The sequence below is a fragment of the Furipterus horrens genome, unplaced genomic scaffold (assembly GCF_987537825.1).
Source record: "Furipterus horrens unplaced genomic scaffold, mFurHor1.1.pri manual_scaffold_1, whole genome shotgun sequence".
Classification (NCBI taxonomy): Eukaryota; Metazoa; Chordata; class Mammalia; order Chiroptera; family Furipteridae; genus Furipterus; species Furipterus horrens.
The window spans coordinates 28,804,577-28,820,061 of record NW_028327171.1 but is presented as its reverse complement, the minus strand read 5'-3'; the positions used below and the strand labels follow the sequence as shown (position 1 = coordinate 28,820,061).

The 15,485-nt window shown below is 32.6% G+C and overlaps 1 non-coding gene and 1 pseudogene across 1 annotated transcript; both read right to left on the bottom strand.

The window, feature by feature from the left end:
• Positions 1-1,802: 1,802 nt before the first annotated feature.
• Positions 1,803-2,766, bottom strand: LOC150020819 (cytokine receptor-like factor 3 pseudogene; annotated as a pseudogene).
• Positions 2,767-12,561: 9,795 nt separating this feature from the next.
• LOC150020818 (small nucleolar RNA SNORA53) lies at positions 12,562-12,797 on the bottom strand. Its single transcript, XR_016513762.1, has one exon. It is a non-coding gene; the product is annotated as a small nucleolar RNA SNORA53 (small nucleolar RNA).
• Between the last annotated feature and the right edge of the window lie 2,688 nt (positions 12,798-15,485).

Genomic DNA, 15,485 nt, shown 5'->3' with positions numbered 1-15,485 from the left:
GGGCTGGTGCTGCCACTGGCCTCATGGTATCCAGGGCTCACCAATCTTGCAAAGCACCAGCCTTCACGTCTGCATGGTGAGTCCGGGAGAAAGCCAGTCTCTGCCTGACCCCGGTTTATACAAGCTACTCATGTGGGCCAGGCCAGGTGCTCAAAATTCCGTGCACTTCTGGAAGGTTTAGCCCTCCCAACCTATCCCATCTTTTCCCAGGCTAGAATGACAGGTCTTCATTAGCTGGGAAGGGAGTAGGAGAGCTGTTCCCTTAACCAGTCACCCTCACTAGCCTTGTGCACGCTCAGTGCAATGACTTCCTCCCACTGTGTCTTACGCAGGGCTGGCGGATCTGTGCTCAAGCTTGTGCTAGCCTGGTTACCCAGGCAACAGGACACTGCCCTTGCAACCTGTCTCCTCTACTTCCATTCACACTCTGGGTGCCAGTCTACCAGCATTGGCCAGGTTCCAGGTATCACATGTCTATATTACATACATGTGAAATGGCTAACACTTCTATGCACACTACTTCTTCAAGTAGTTTTATCCTGTAAAAATTCTCTAACTTAATATGATTCAAATTGTTAGAAAAGAACAAAGAAAATACTTTGTCTATTTTTGCTCAGTAATAACCAATGTGCAAAAATTATCATGTTTTAGAACTGTAAGATACTGAACATGAGATAAAATTCAATACTCCTCACAGATAGCTGAATATGGAGAGCATATTCAACACTCATGTGAAAAGCATGCAAGTGAATGTGTATTACAGAACTCGGGCTTCTATCTGGCCTATTCCTGTTGTTTTATTCTGAAGTTTCACACGGCTTTGGATCATTAAAAGATGGAGATTTAATACAAATAATGCTACATTGAGTTTTTCTGCTCTAATAACCAATTTTAAAGAACACAGAGGAAGGGTATAGGCTTTCTGTATCTCCTCATATTTTATTTATTTACTTTAAATTTTCTTGAATTTATTAGGGTGACATTGGCTAATAAAATTAAATGGGTTTCAGGTGTACAACTTTATAATACATCATCTAAATATTATATTGCATGTTCACCACTCAGTTAAGTCTTCTTTTTCCACCATTTATCTCCCCTTTACCCTCCCCTACCTCCCTTACCTCCCTTTCTCTCTGATAATCACCATACTGTTATTTGTGTTTATGAGGTTTCCTACTTTTTTCTTTTTACTTAATCCCTTCACATTTTTCACCCAGTCCCCCAATCCCCTTCCATCTAAGAGCTGTCAATTTATTCTCTATATTTATGAGTCTGTTTCTATTTTTTGTTTGTTTGTTTGTTTGTTTTGTTCATTAGATTCCACTATAGTGAAATCATATGGTTTTTTCTGACTGGCTTATTTCACTTAGTTTAATCTTCTTCAGGTCCATCTATGATGCTGCAAAACTTAAGATTTCCATATTTTTTGGCTTAGTAGCATCTTATTGTGTAAATGTGCCACAGCTTTTTGTAATCCACCTATCTACTAATGGGCGCTTGTGCCGCTTCAAAATCTTGGCTAACTGCATCTCCTTGTATTTTAAAAGCCAATTTTATTGTTATTGTGATGTGATATTTTAAATAACAGTAGGCCAATAATAAAAATGACTGCATTATGATTCTGTCTACAATATTCAAGTCTTATTGGCAAAATATTCTAAAATAAATCCATTAAACAATTTCCATTTTCAATGCTTTAACTGAGAGATGAATTCAACAGTTTTTTAAAGTCAATTACAACTAAACTGGGCTAACGACAGTTATATTAAAACCCTGAAAACCAAAACTCATCATACAAAAATTTAGAACATCAACATTTTCTATTAAGGATAGAAAAGTAAGCCTCCAAAGTAAAGAGAATCACAGATTAATCAAATAATCTATCAAAACCCACTTCTCTGTCATTTGAACTAATAGCTACTGAAAGCTTGAAGTTTCTGTCTTTGTTATTCTTGGTGGATTGTAGAGACACAGTGTCAATGTCAAATGTGACAGTGGATCCAGAAGTAATAGTTCGTAACTGATTAATCATTTCTTTTCCATTTACAAAAGCTGCACCATTTGTACTAATGCACACTGCTTGGTCCCACTGAAGAGAGTCTTTTCCATTCTGTTTTTCTGTGCATAGACCGTCTTTTATCTGGTTGTCCCACAGTTTTAACTCTGAACATCAATGTCTGCTCACAGAAGTAGGTTGGATCAGCTGGCATAGAGAACACCAGAGGATTCTGAATCATTCAGGAGTGCTGTTTTCTTCAACTTCTTAGGCTGTACCCCTTAAAGCTAGCTGTCCATTCACGAGGAACCAAAGTGGAATGACCTATCTATAGGACGCTCCAAGAACTCCACTCATGTCCATCGTCTCCTTGGGTACAGACAGAACTGATCATCAACATTGGGGTCTATGTGTAATACTATCAATTCCACTTCAGAACCTACATATACATCCTCAGAATGATTTAAAGTGCATTTATGGAATTAAAGTCTGCAATCTTAGGATGTAAAATTGTCATTCACCTTACACTGTTGCATAATGATGCCTTGAGGTTCCTCCAGTCCTTCTCTCTGTACTGATGAGCAAGATGCTACCTTTTCATGTTTAAAAATGTGGCTTTTCACTATGTTAAGAATTGAGTCATCCAACTGAGCAGATAAACAAGGTACATCCATCAGTAAAGGGCCTTCTGGTAAGCCGTCCAACTGACTGTGAGTGCAGGGTTCCTGACCGTGCGGGGCACTGCTGAGGGCATGACCAAACTGCAACATTCATCTTCTACTGAGCTTGCTTTCGTTTCCCAACTTTGTCCATATACTTAAACAGTAATTACATTTTTTTTTCTGAATTAGGTTTATATCTGTGAAGCTATAATAGATAAATTATAATAATTGCCAACAGGTGTTAAAGTAATACATTGTTTTACTGTTAAGAGAACAATGTGCTTATATGGAAGTGTTAGGCTTAAGCAGAGTGATTTGAGACATTTTGAAGATTATGTAACTTAAGGATTCATTATAACATGCCATCTCAAGAAATCATGCATTTTCATAGCACACTTACACTTAAATAAAAATAATCTGAATAATTATTATTTGAAAAGCTTACAGTATTTTATTGTATATAATTTACTTGCAATACATGGTTACGGTACACAATGAATGCTATAGCAAATGTGCATTTAAACATTCAGTGAAAAATATCTGTGCAATTCTTTATATTACAAGTATAAATGGTATTCAGCTATCCATGTATTTATACACTGTGTAGTCGATATATATGCTTAAAGCAACTGAAATGCTGTTGCTCAGCATTTCTCCTTACTTTTGAAATTGATTTTTATTTGCAAAAGAGAAATGTGAATCTCACTTGGAGGAAATCTATGCCTTAGGGGCATTGTATAATGAATGAATTGGCTTTTGCATCTGTGTGTGAAAGTGTTTGTACTATTTTGAGAAATGGATATACAGTAGGATGATTACCAGCAGTTTGCTTTGTTATAATTTCTGAAAAACAGCTTCCTGTGTTTCAGAGAATAATTGATTTAAAATAATACTCTCTTAGCTATAGGCCTTATTTTATGTAATTTTTCTTATTGCTTTTTAAAAACAGATGCTTAATTACCTATTGCAACAGTACTCACAATTACATTACACAAGTTTATTTTTTCATTTGAGTTCAATATTTTTAAAGTATTAGGATAAAATAAAATATTAATGATAAATATTTTAGCATAGATTAAGAAAATTATCAAGTATTTTCAATTACAATGTTTGATAAACAAAATTAATAAGCCTGTTAGATCTGTGTCATAAGTTTGGCATTATCAGAATGTAAGAAGATTTGGAATTTAGTAAGATTCAAAACACTAAAGAAAATTGTCATATTGAATGGAGATATTTTAAAGGAAAGCCTAAATAGGAAAAATGTAGTTAAAATAAATTGAGCTAAAAGTTTAATTTATTTTTTGCATTGTGTTTAATATAATTTAAGAATACCATATATATAGAAAATAAAACACATTCTGGTATTTCCAAGAGAGAAGCAATGTCTTTTATGTGTATACATTATGTATATATTAGGTATTATTAAAAATATGGAAAGATACACAAAATTAAAGATAAAGTTAGGATAAAAATCCAAATAAATCATGTACTAAAAATATTGTTCAGATCTTTACAAGTTATGGTCTACATGGCTATAAATATGTTGCTGCTCTTAAGTTATTATCATTCTGAAAATATTTATATTTATGAATATTTCCCTGACCACTTACATCAGTTATTGTAAAACAAATATTTGATTAATGCTGTGACTGCCATTACTGCCTCCTTTTTTTCTTTATTTTCTGTTACCACTCTTGTCTTTTTCTCTTTCCCTTTATTATTTATTTTTCATTCTTTCATTTAATTGTTCTACAGGTAAGTCTTCATTTCTGTGGTGTTTTAATCAGGCTATATACTAAAAAAATAAAAAACATACAGATTTTATCTAAACACTATAAGAGAAACATTGGTTTTATTAGTAAAATGTATGTCTCTAAAAATCACAAATTCATAGAATTAAAGCAATTCCCTCAATGTCACCTCTCTTTTCCTGAGGACTCCTATCTCCATTACTCACAGTTAGTCATCTAATTTAACTAGTTTTCTATGCTAGACTTTACCTATAAGAGAGGCCTAGAAAAAATTCATGTTGTTTCTTCCCTATTGATATCTTTCCTTTATTTCATGCTTTCTGTGTGCTTACAGAAGTTACTATTTTTGGTCTTGTAATCCTACTATGAATTAAAATATTCTCATTTATAATGTTCTTTATAATTTACAGTAAATGAAAGTAGTACACTTTTTTTGGTAACTGTTTCAATTAGTGATTGTCTACTCCAGAGTTAGACTAATCTGATGGCATATAATTCTATATTAGTTGGTTTTGTGAAACAACTGACAGAAGAAAAAACACTATAAAAATTTACAACATCATAATATTGCAGAAGCCCTGGCTGGTTTAGCTCAGTGGATTGAGCGTCGGCCTGCGAGCTAAGTGTCGCTGGTTCGATCTTCCAGTCAGGGTACATCAGAGAAGGAAAACTCTGACTCCAAAAAACCTCCGCTGCCTTGCGGCATACCTCTTCAGGGGAAAGGCTAAGGGAGTAAACCCTGACAGAAAATCCGGAGCCGGAGTCCCTAAGGCGGTTTGACGTTGTAGTCAACACCGGCAACTCCTGCGGCGCACCTGAAGCCAAGCTGTATTGACTCCGTCTTTCCCTTGGATCCTTCAGCTGCGAAGAGAGGGGGGGTCTGCTGCATGGGCAACAGCAGACCCTCCATATCACCCTGCCCAGGCTCTGTAGCTTCAGCGTCATCGCAAGATGTCGATTCAACACGGGAGGAGACAGATACGATGTCACTCCCGAGTCGGACTGCACAGCCATTCTCGGCGGTGCAGATAGACTCTTAAGAAGCTACACCATCGTCTCTCGAGACGGACGGCTGCCAACGAACGGAATAATATTGCAGTTATTATCTTTAATTTAATTTTTAGTCTTCAAAATATATTGTGATATTTTTCATACATTAAGTAAATGTTTTACTCACTTTGCCACATTCAACTCATGTATAGTCAACTCTATCAACTATTTGACATAATTTATTCAACATGAGTCATTATATCATTAATTCTCAAATTATGAGATTAATAGGATCACATTTTTCACTCCATTAGCTTTTATCCATAGGATTTGAAGAATCTTGAAGTGTTCATTGTTGTCCAACTCTTTGTCCTGATAAGGAAAATGGATGAATGATAAGATGTGTTAAATGATTTACCCATTATGTTTCAAAATCTACATCAACTTCAAACTCTATGGATAGTTTTAGAAAACAAATGAGTAAATATACCTAGCTTTATGAATATTTAGAAAAACAAATGAATAATTAGGATACACTTTCATCAGATGTTGGTATCTAACAGACATTTAAATGAAAAATAATTAATATCCTATAAATACAAAATTATAAACATTGTTCTAATTTTCCAGAAAATGGTAAATTGTTTTTTATTTTATTTTATTTATTTTCTTCAATATACAATCTATACTGGTTTATAAGGAAGATTCAAAAACAAAACAAAACAAAACAAAACCATATTTTACATTTCTCTAGGGATTTGTAGGTTTTAGATAATTTAATTATATAGAATTATTTAAAGATACATTATTTTTCCAATCCTATAGATGAGGAATATAAACTGCAAAATACTTTTAAAATATCTCTCAAAAACAAGAAATAATATTTGATGTCCCTTATAATCAATCACACTCTCTACAATCTATTGTTCAGATAAGTAGTTCATAAAAGATAAGCTGTTCTACTTGTGATATTTTAAAACATTAGATAGCTTAGTTTTGTAAATACTTCCTGGCTATAAAAACTCCAAATTTGGCCTCTGATAATGCAATGGTAGGAACTCCCCCCAGGAAATGGGGAAGGAGAGGTGGAGAAGTGCAGACAGAAAGGATTATGTTCATTGCTGTGGCAACTTTTCCTCCCCTACCCTTACCCAGTTATTTTAAGACCCTCTTCCCCTGCCTAAAATAATATTCAGAGAACTTAGAGAGTCAGTCCCCACTCTTTATTTTGTATTTTTGCCTTTTTGGGAATCAGACATTAAACATTAGGATATTAAAAAAGACAATTGCATATGTGGGACAAGTCAGAAAGTGACCAGGAAAAGGCTCAGGGAAGACTTAAGAAAACCTTAAATCTATACCTCAGGCTAATCCTCAGCACAACTATGAAAAAAGAGAGAAAACCCTTGGAAAAACAATATAATTTCCAGAGTTACTGCATTATCATATTCAAATGTCCATTTTTCAACAAAAATTTCTAAAACAAACAGAAGAAAAAAAAACCAGAAAGAATTAGAAAAGTATGGCTCATTCAAAAGGAAAAAATATATAATTAACAGAAACTTTACTTGAAAAAGATCTGATGGCAAATAGATAAACACTTTAAAAGAACTTGGTTAAAGATGCTCAAAGAACCATTAAACAACAACAACAAAACTTTTTTGATAATAGCTTTTCTGGAAAACAAAAACAAAAACAAAAAGAGTTTATTGAGCCATATGCTAGCCAGAAAAAGAACCATGTCCTGAGACATACAATCCAGACCACCAATTGGAGAACTCAATGGAAAATGAACATAGTTGCCACCCTGGAGCTGTTAGAGCTCTTTAATAAAACAAGCTTGGGAAAAAAGGTGTAAGTTATTTTAAAAAGGATTTATGTTGACTATAGGTAATAGGTAAAATGCAGGTAATTTTAGGATAGGTGCATAGTCAAAAAGAAAAGATTTATGTTCGTAATGGTTGTGGGCAACAGTCTGGACATTTCATACCTACGCAGGGTGGAGTGGCATCTGGTTATGGCTGTTTTTCATTTTCCGAGTTGCCTGGAAGTTGATTCAAAGTTTCAACAAACATTCAGCAATGTGAATAGCCCTCTGTTACTTAGTTTCATCATACCTATTAACTGAGTATTTTACTTGTCTCTTTCGCCTACTGCCTGGCCCACTGTAATTTAATTTACGACATTTAAAGTGTTTTTTTCTTGTCAAAAGAAATATATGAAGAGAGTAAAAATAAAAGATAAAATAATGTATGAACAAAGGGGAAATATTTTAAAAAGCTAACATATACATAATTAAAATAAAAAATTTACTAGGGAGATTCAAAGGTAGAATTGGGCAGTCTGAAGAAAGAATTAGCAAAGTTGAAGACAGCACGATAGAGAGTACTGAGTCTAGGAAGAGAGAGAAAAAGATGAAAGAAAAATGGACAGAGTCGAAAGGCGCTGGGAAGCCCTGGGCACTCTGCCTCGTGTCTTCACAGAGCCAGTGCCCAACACCTGTCAGCACTCTCTGTCTCTACCTTCCACCTTTCTGGGTGGCCCTCGAGTATGTCATGTTCCCTCCAGGGCCTGTGAGTAATAAACTATGTTTTTTCAAATTTCCTTGATAGTTGTTGCTCAGGGTCATCTTGCAATCCCAGTAAGAACCACAAGTCCTGGTGCATTCACAGAATAGATTCTGGTTGAGAAAATGTCCATGGGGCTTGCACAAGGAGCATGGGCCCTGGGGAGCACCCCAGTCATTCTGAGTTGATAGCACTGCTGTGAATAGGCTGAGACCAACACAAAAACCCCTGGGGACAAAGTGTGGGAAAGTGCAAATACAATATTGTAACGTAAGTGTTATGTTCCAAATTACACATGAACTGATATAAATTTAATCTAGACTGTGATAAGTTAGAGTCATACTTTAAACTCGAGTGACTATTAATAAAAAAGCAAAACACTATATTTAGTTAAGGCGATGAAATGAAACACCAAAAACTACTCAACTAATACAAAGTAGGGAATGAAGAAATAAGAAACAGAAGAGATCAGATAAATAGAAAACAAATCAAAACTTGATATATTTAAATTTATCTATGGAGAATAACTTTATTGATCATTGTATTAAATGTAAATTGACAAACCAATTAGTATAAAGAGATTTTTGTAGTGGATAATAAAACAAGATACTATATTTTATATACAAGTTTGTTGGTAAGGTTGTTAAGTGTTCTATATTTTAGTGTGATTTTTTTCTTAACTGCTTCTTCAACTAATTACTGAGAAAAAATGTTGAAATCACCAAATACAATTTTGCATTACTTATTTTCCTTTGATTTGTGTCAGTTACATATACTTCACTTATTTTGAATATACATTATAAGAGTACGAGTATATGTACATATATACATACATGTAATTGTTTCTTCTTAATGAACACACATTTGTTAAATGTAATATGTCTGTTATTGTAGTGTCTTTTCCCAAAATAATACTTGGTGTAATATTAAAATAGTCACTTTAGCTTTCTTATTAGAGCCAAACCTCAGTTCTTGAACATCTTCCATCTCAAACAATTCAGTTCTCGACCAAGTTGTTCATGGAAAAAGTGTCCTGGTTGTCAAATAAAACTTTATGACAACCCTTTCATGCTGGTATCTGTATAATCAGTCACATGTCCCTTGGATGACAAACAAATGAGAGAATGTATGAGTATAAGTATGATCTGGTTTTCAAACAAATTGCTTCTTGAACAGCCTTCTCGAATGAATTAAGTTCAAGAACTGAGGTCCCACTGTAATACCATTTAATATTTATCTATCTCCATCTTTCTACTTAACTATCTGCTTCTTTATAAGTGTTTGTCAAAATTTGTTTTATTAACTCTACTGTTTTGTTATAATTTTATTTCATTAGATTTTCTTATTTTTTTGCTTAATTTTCAGTCTTTGTGACAATGAAGCGTTAGTGGAATGTATTGTGTTGTTGTGTTGTTTTAAATTTAAACCCTAAAACAAGACATGGTTTAAATGAATAAAGAACTTTTACAAATAATGAAAATATATATGAACTAATATTCCATGGAAAATGCATGGATTTCTTTAAAAATAAAAATATATAAAAATAAACAATAAGAAAGAAATCACATTATTAGTAATGAAATACAAAAATTAAACAGTGAGATTCTATTCACTCTTTATTTGACTTTAAAGAATAAATATGTAGTAAGGACGGTAAGCAAAGAAAATGAGTAATATTTTATATATCTTGCTATATATATGTATATATAAGAATTTAAGATTATATATATATAATTTTAAATTTTATAACATTTATATTAAAAGTTATAAAAGTGAACATAGACTGTATATTAATAATTTCTGTTTCATGAATCTAAAAAGAAAAATAAGGTTGTGAGAAAAAGTTAAACCACAATAAATTGATTAGATTATTTATCTTAACTAATATGAACACAAAACTAAATGACTAATACCAGGAATAGATATGATCAACTTACGATGTATTTAAAATGATATTTATATAATCTTCAAAATACTGTTGTATTAGTAAAACTCTGAATGAAATAATTTAAAATTAATATTATAAAAACAAAATGTTAATGTTATATAACAGGCTATAAGAAGATTTTAATTTTAGAAATATATAAATAAAATGCAGATAAAATAAAAATATTAATAGAGTCCTGACCAGGTAGCTCAATTGGTTAGAGTATCATCACGATACAACAAGGTATAGGTTCAGTCTTTTGTCAGGGCACATACAAGAAGCAACCAAAAAATGCATAAATAAGTGGAACAAATCTGTCTGTCTGTCTCTATCTCAGATCAATAAAAAATATATATATATATATGTATATATATATATATATATTAGCAGAGGATTTTGTTTTTGTTGCAGTTAAAATTTTATTTTCTATTTTTTCTACACAAACAATAGCTATTTAAATTTGTTTGGCAAATGACACCACACAGAATTGTTTTAAAAAGATTAACAAAGCACAATATTTGCATTTCATAGTAAAACTCATATACTATAAAATAGCTTCACTGTTTCATTTAAATCAGCTGTAATATACTCAAAAGAAGAAAATTTAAATCTATAAAAAAACCTTAAAAATATTTCAAATAAAATGAGTTTATTTCTAATCCTTCCAGATGTAACAAGTTTTTACTAATATCTTAAAATATTCATTTATTCTTACAAGTCACTGACCTTAATACGTTGGTATAATTTTTGAACTTCTAATATTGATAATCTTAGTTTCATCGTATGGTGTCATATTTTTTAATATGAGTTCTTAAACACTTCAGTGTTTTTATCTTTTGTGTAATAAACCCTTCTACAAGGCTAAGTGGGAGTATTTATGGAATATGAACACTTGTTAGAAAACAGTGTTGCTCTGTGCTTAAGTTATTATAAGGATTATGAGTACCATGGTTGTGAACACTGAATTTAACTTGGGGAGACAAAGCTAAGTTTCTCATGTGGCCATGATAGTGTATATCAAGTCAAACTCGGCGGAGATAAAGATGGATATGAGGTTAGTGGTCCTTAAATCAATGAATCTTACATATGTTTCTGGCAGATACTTTTAAAAAGGTATATATGTAGAGAAAATTCATGTAAAAAATCAAAAGATTTAAAAAGCCGGTTAAATAAATAATAATGTTCATGTAAGTTTTTAATTATTACCTCCTCCATTTGGCTATAAATTCCTTTAAGGCACAAAGATTAAACATCCTATTATACATAGTATCTATGATAAACATTGATGTATCTTAATATATGTGTTTTTGTTTTAGTGAAAGGTAATAACATATCTTCATTCAGTTGAATAAAATGCATGTTAAATGTGATTTATTTGATAATTATAATCACAAATTATGTATAAAATATTTATATAAATACTAATCAGGTGTACAAAGCAGTTGTCCCCTCATGTCCTTATATCAACTATATAAGTAAATGGCGCATATTTAGGGCTAATTTATGAATTTGATATGAGCAAACATAACAATTAATATTAGCTAATTGCTTATTTCTATACCTTTAGCTTTGAGAAAGCATTAATGGCACATGCAAGTTAGGTATAATTTTGTTAGTTTTAGGTTTGGTGTGATGAATTGAAAGGGTTTATTCTCAATGCAGGAAGAAGATTTAGTTTTAGTCTTGTGTCCAACAAGGCTTGCACTTTTGTCACAATATTTAGATATTAGTTGTTTCAATTTCTTATTCACTGAAAGGAATGGGGTAAGGCAGATGTGGCTGAAACCTCTTTCAGCTATAAAGTTTTACCAGTTTAAGAGTGGCCTTGAAATATTGCACCATTGCATGTTGTTCTATCAGTTGTAGTCAGGATTCAATTATGGTACTAAAGAAGATTCACAGAACCCGAAATGACAATCTACAAAAAATTTACAAATAATTGCAGGCAAAGGTACAATATAAAGGAAGCATTTAAAGTAAGGATATGCATAAATCTGAGTCTGCCACGTAGAAGGGGTCCAAAAAGACCACCAGCTTGAATTGCCCTTCTTCTATGAGCTTTACCAGGCCATGCTCTATTCTCTCAGATTATGAACCACCAACACATACACAGAGCATGTTGGAACTGGAGGGTTCAAAATCAAGGCTTAGCCAGAGATTTTTATATCCTGTTAATCATGTCACCAAGTTTTTGCTATATAACCAATGCTCCAGTGGTCTCTTTATAAACATATATTACTCACCAATCTCACTGTTATCAATAAATAATGTTGACAGATGTCTACACACAACCTTAAAATTCCTTGGACACAGTAAATTTCATGCTTTGACCAGCGGTCAGTCTCCTGATGGTACATTTCTTTTTTCAGTCAACAATTTAATCAATTCTAAGCCTGCTACATAAACTCTCACAAGACACATAAAACACATAAAAACACAGCATCAGTGTACACAGTGACACTAAAAATAAAAGACTGGAGCATCAAAAATATCAATCATAATTGTCACAATTGTGTGTGCAGCAAAGAAACAGGAGGGAAATAAAGTTACAATTGCAAAAAGAGGATCATTTTCTTTCTATAATTCATTTAAAAATATTGTTTCTTGGCCTCTATGTTAGTTTAAAGGATCTTCTTTTAAAAATTTTATTTTGTTTTTCTTCACACGTGTCCACACACCAGTCAAGTCCTGATAATAAAAAAAATTGCAGCACAACTGCACGTCATTTTTATCAGAACCTAAGACTAATATGCAGGTATATTTATCTCACGTGCCAATGACTCAAGCACCTTTGTACAACCAGAAAAGTTGCTGATGTATCTTTTGACTAAAGAACCTTTTTTTTTTTGTAGATGGTAGGATAAACGCTAATACTACAAAAACTTAATTATTGTAACAGTTTAATTAATATTTTTTAAAAGTTTAAAACTACCTTGGCAGAAAACTTAAAAAGCTCTTCTGATCTCAAATTATCTATACACATTACTGTAACCAATTTACTAAGAGGGGCAAAAGGCCTTTTGGATTACTGTGTTATGACAAAACAGTAACAACAAAACTAGCACTTAAATCCTGAGAAACGAAAATTAATATATTTACTTCAATCCCAAATTTTGGCTTACAAGTGTTATTATTTTTCCCCTACCAGGAAACTGTATTTATCTATGCAGATACATGAATTAAAAAATGGTAAAGCATCAAGCTAGCATTTTATGGTCATTTGAATTAATTTTAAAAGATTTTACATATGTACCATAGGTCAGCTTACTGAATATATTCAATGATAGCTTCCAATAGATCATATTGAGGACAATTTTAATGAAATCTTTAAGCCACAAAAGTTTTCACAAATCTTGATTCAGAAGTTCTCCTAATAAATTTTGTATATGTTTAGAAGACAAAATATGTTACAATATTTTACATTTTCTTACATAACATTTCAGATTTTGTGTACTTCAAATTATTTTCCAACTAGGAAAAAAAAAAAAACTCAGGATCACAAAACTCACTGCTAGCTGATCAATTTCCTCAAATAGAGTTCTACTTTGGATACTTCTGTTAAATTCTGAGAATGCAGATGTTCAGTTTTTTAAAAGATGCCAAAAAACTTAAAATTATGGTACAGAGGATTAGAAAAGTAATCATCCTTTTCAGATAACATTACTTGGAAAATGTAGGCATCCTTAATACATGTAAATTAGAATGTCAATTTGAATTTTAAGGAAGAAATAAAATATTTTGTTGAAAGTAGCTTACCTAAGCTTTGTGTAAAATTAATAGAAATTGTAATCATGAAGACAATTCAATTACACCCCCAAAAATATATACATTGAAAAACTGAAATAATGGTGATATATTTTGGTATATGTTCCCTCATTAAACTTTGCAAATTCTTTTATATATTTTGTCACAACCAGTTAGTTACTTGCAAAATTAGGCCTAATGCAGCCTCATATGGTATATATTTTGCCATTTAGCACCTAAGTTGAATAATTTAAGATTAAAAAAATAATAGATAATTTAAGTGAGCTTACTTTTTAAAGAAATGTATTATATTTGGCATCTTGAATAGCAAAGGCATACATATTTACAGGGACCCATAAATCAAATCCTTAATCAATATGATACAATCTGGAAACTGATTTACAATTTGCCTTAATTTCATAATAGAGATATTTATATTTTTAGCTATTTATTTATAACTTACTTTGGGGTTCTGTCAATAATTCAAAACTTGATTTTATATGTATACATATCAGTGATTAATTTATGATCTCATCACTGACCACCTGGATGGTTACAATAAAACTCCCATTTTTGCCTACCCACCTCAACACTATTGTCAATGTGAAATCTGGATATGGCCAGTATACGTGTGAGCATCTGAAATATGCTCTCTCCACTTGTGATTTCTGCTCCAACATGTAAAGAGTTTGGAATTTGTCAGTCCCAAACTTATAATAAGAAAAACGCTAAACCAACTAATCATCTCTCTCTCTCTCTCTCTCTCTCTCTCTCTCTCTCTCTCTCTCTCTGCACACACACACACACACACACACACACACACACACACTGAGGTGACAGGGCAAAATTCTGTTCTGAAAACTGTAGAAACTTGAACACAGAGAATCATGGCACACTGGGGCATAGAAGGTACTGGTGTCAGTAACTCATGAGAACACTTTGCTGTGACTGACCGATTTCTACAGGCTGTACAGGGACTAGCTTAATAGTTAAAAACTCCAGAAAGATCAGTTACATAGTTTCTTCCACATCTTCGCGTGTTTTTTATTTTAAAGATTTTATTTATTTTTAGAGAAAGGGTAAGGGAAGGAGAAAGAGACGGAGAGAAACATCAATGTGTGGTTGCCTCTCACACACCCCCAACTAGAGACCTGGCCCACAACCCAGACAAATACCCTGACACTGGAATCAAACTGGTGACCCTTTAGTTCCCAGACCAGCACTCAATCCACTGAGCCACACCAGCCTGAGCATTCATGTATTTTACATATAAGATCCCAGCAGTTTTTCATAGTGATGACCAGAGAAGGTGCTCTCCTGCTGTTATTAGAAAAAGGGAGAAAATACCATTTTAACTTCCCAGAACATTCTATTTTTAGTAGCAAAATCCTGCCCTCAGAGGAAACTGTTTTATCAGAAACTAACGCTATTATGTTACAGGAAAAGGGCAATTATACAACTCAAGATTTTCTACCTTCCTGGTCCACATATAGGGAGGAGAGATGTTAAGAAACTCATCTGAAGGTGACAGCCCAGGGACACTTGCCCATTATAAAACTAAGATTTAATCATATTATTATAGAATACTTTGTCTCCTCAATACTTTACCACCTTATCAAATGCATTCCAGTATATCAATCAATTACAACTGAGAAAGCTATTAGAAACAGACTGCTTTTCAAAGAAGTTTCTAGAGAAACCCAAAGGTAACAGTGGTGACATAAATAAAGACGCCAGAGGAAACTGAAGCTCCTGATACAGGGAGCTACGGCAAACATTAAACACAGTATATCTCCTTCTAGATAAATATAAAACCTCACACAAAAGGTCTATTTACTTTTTTTC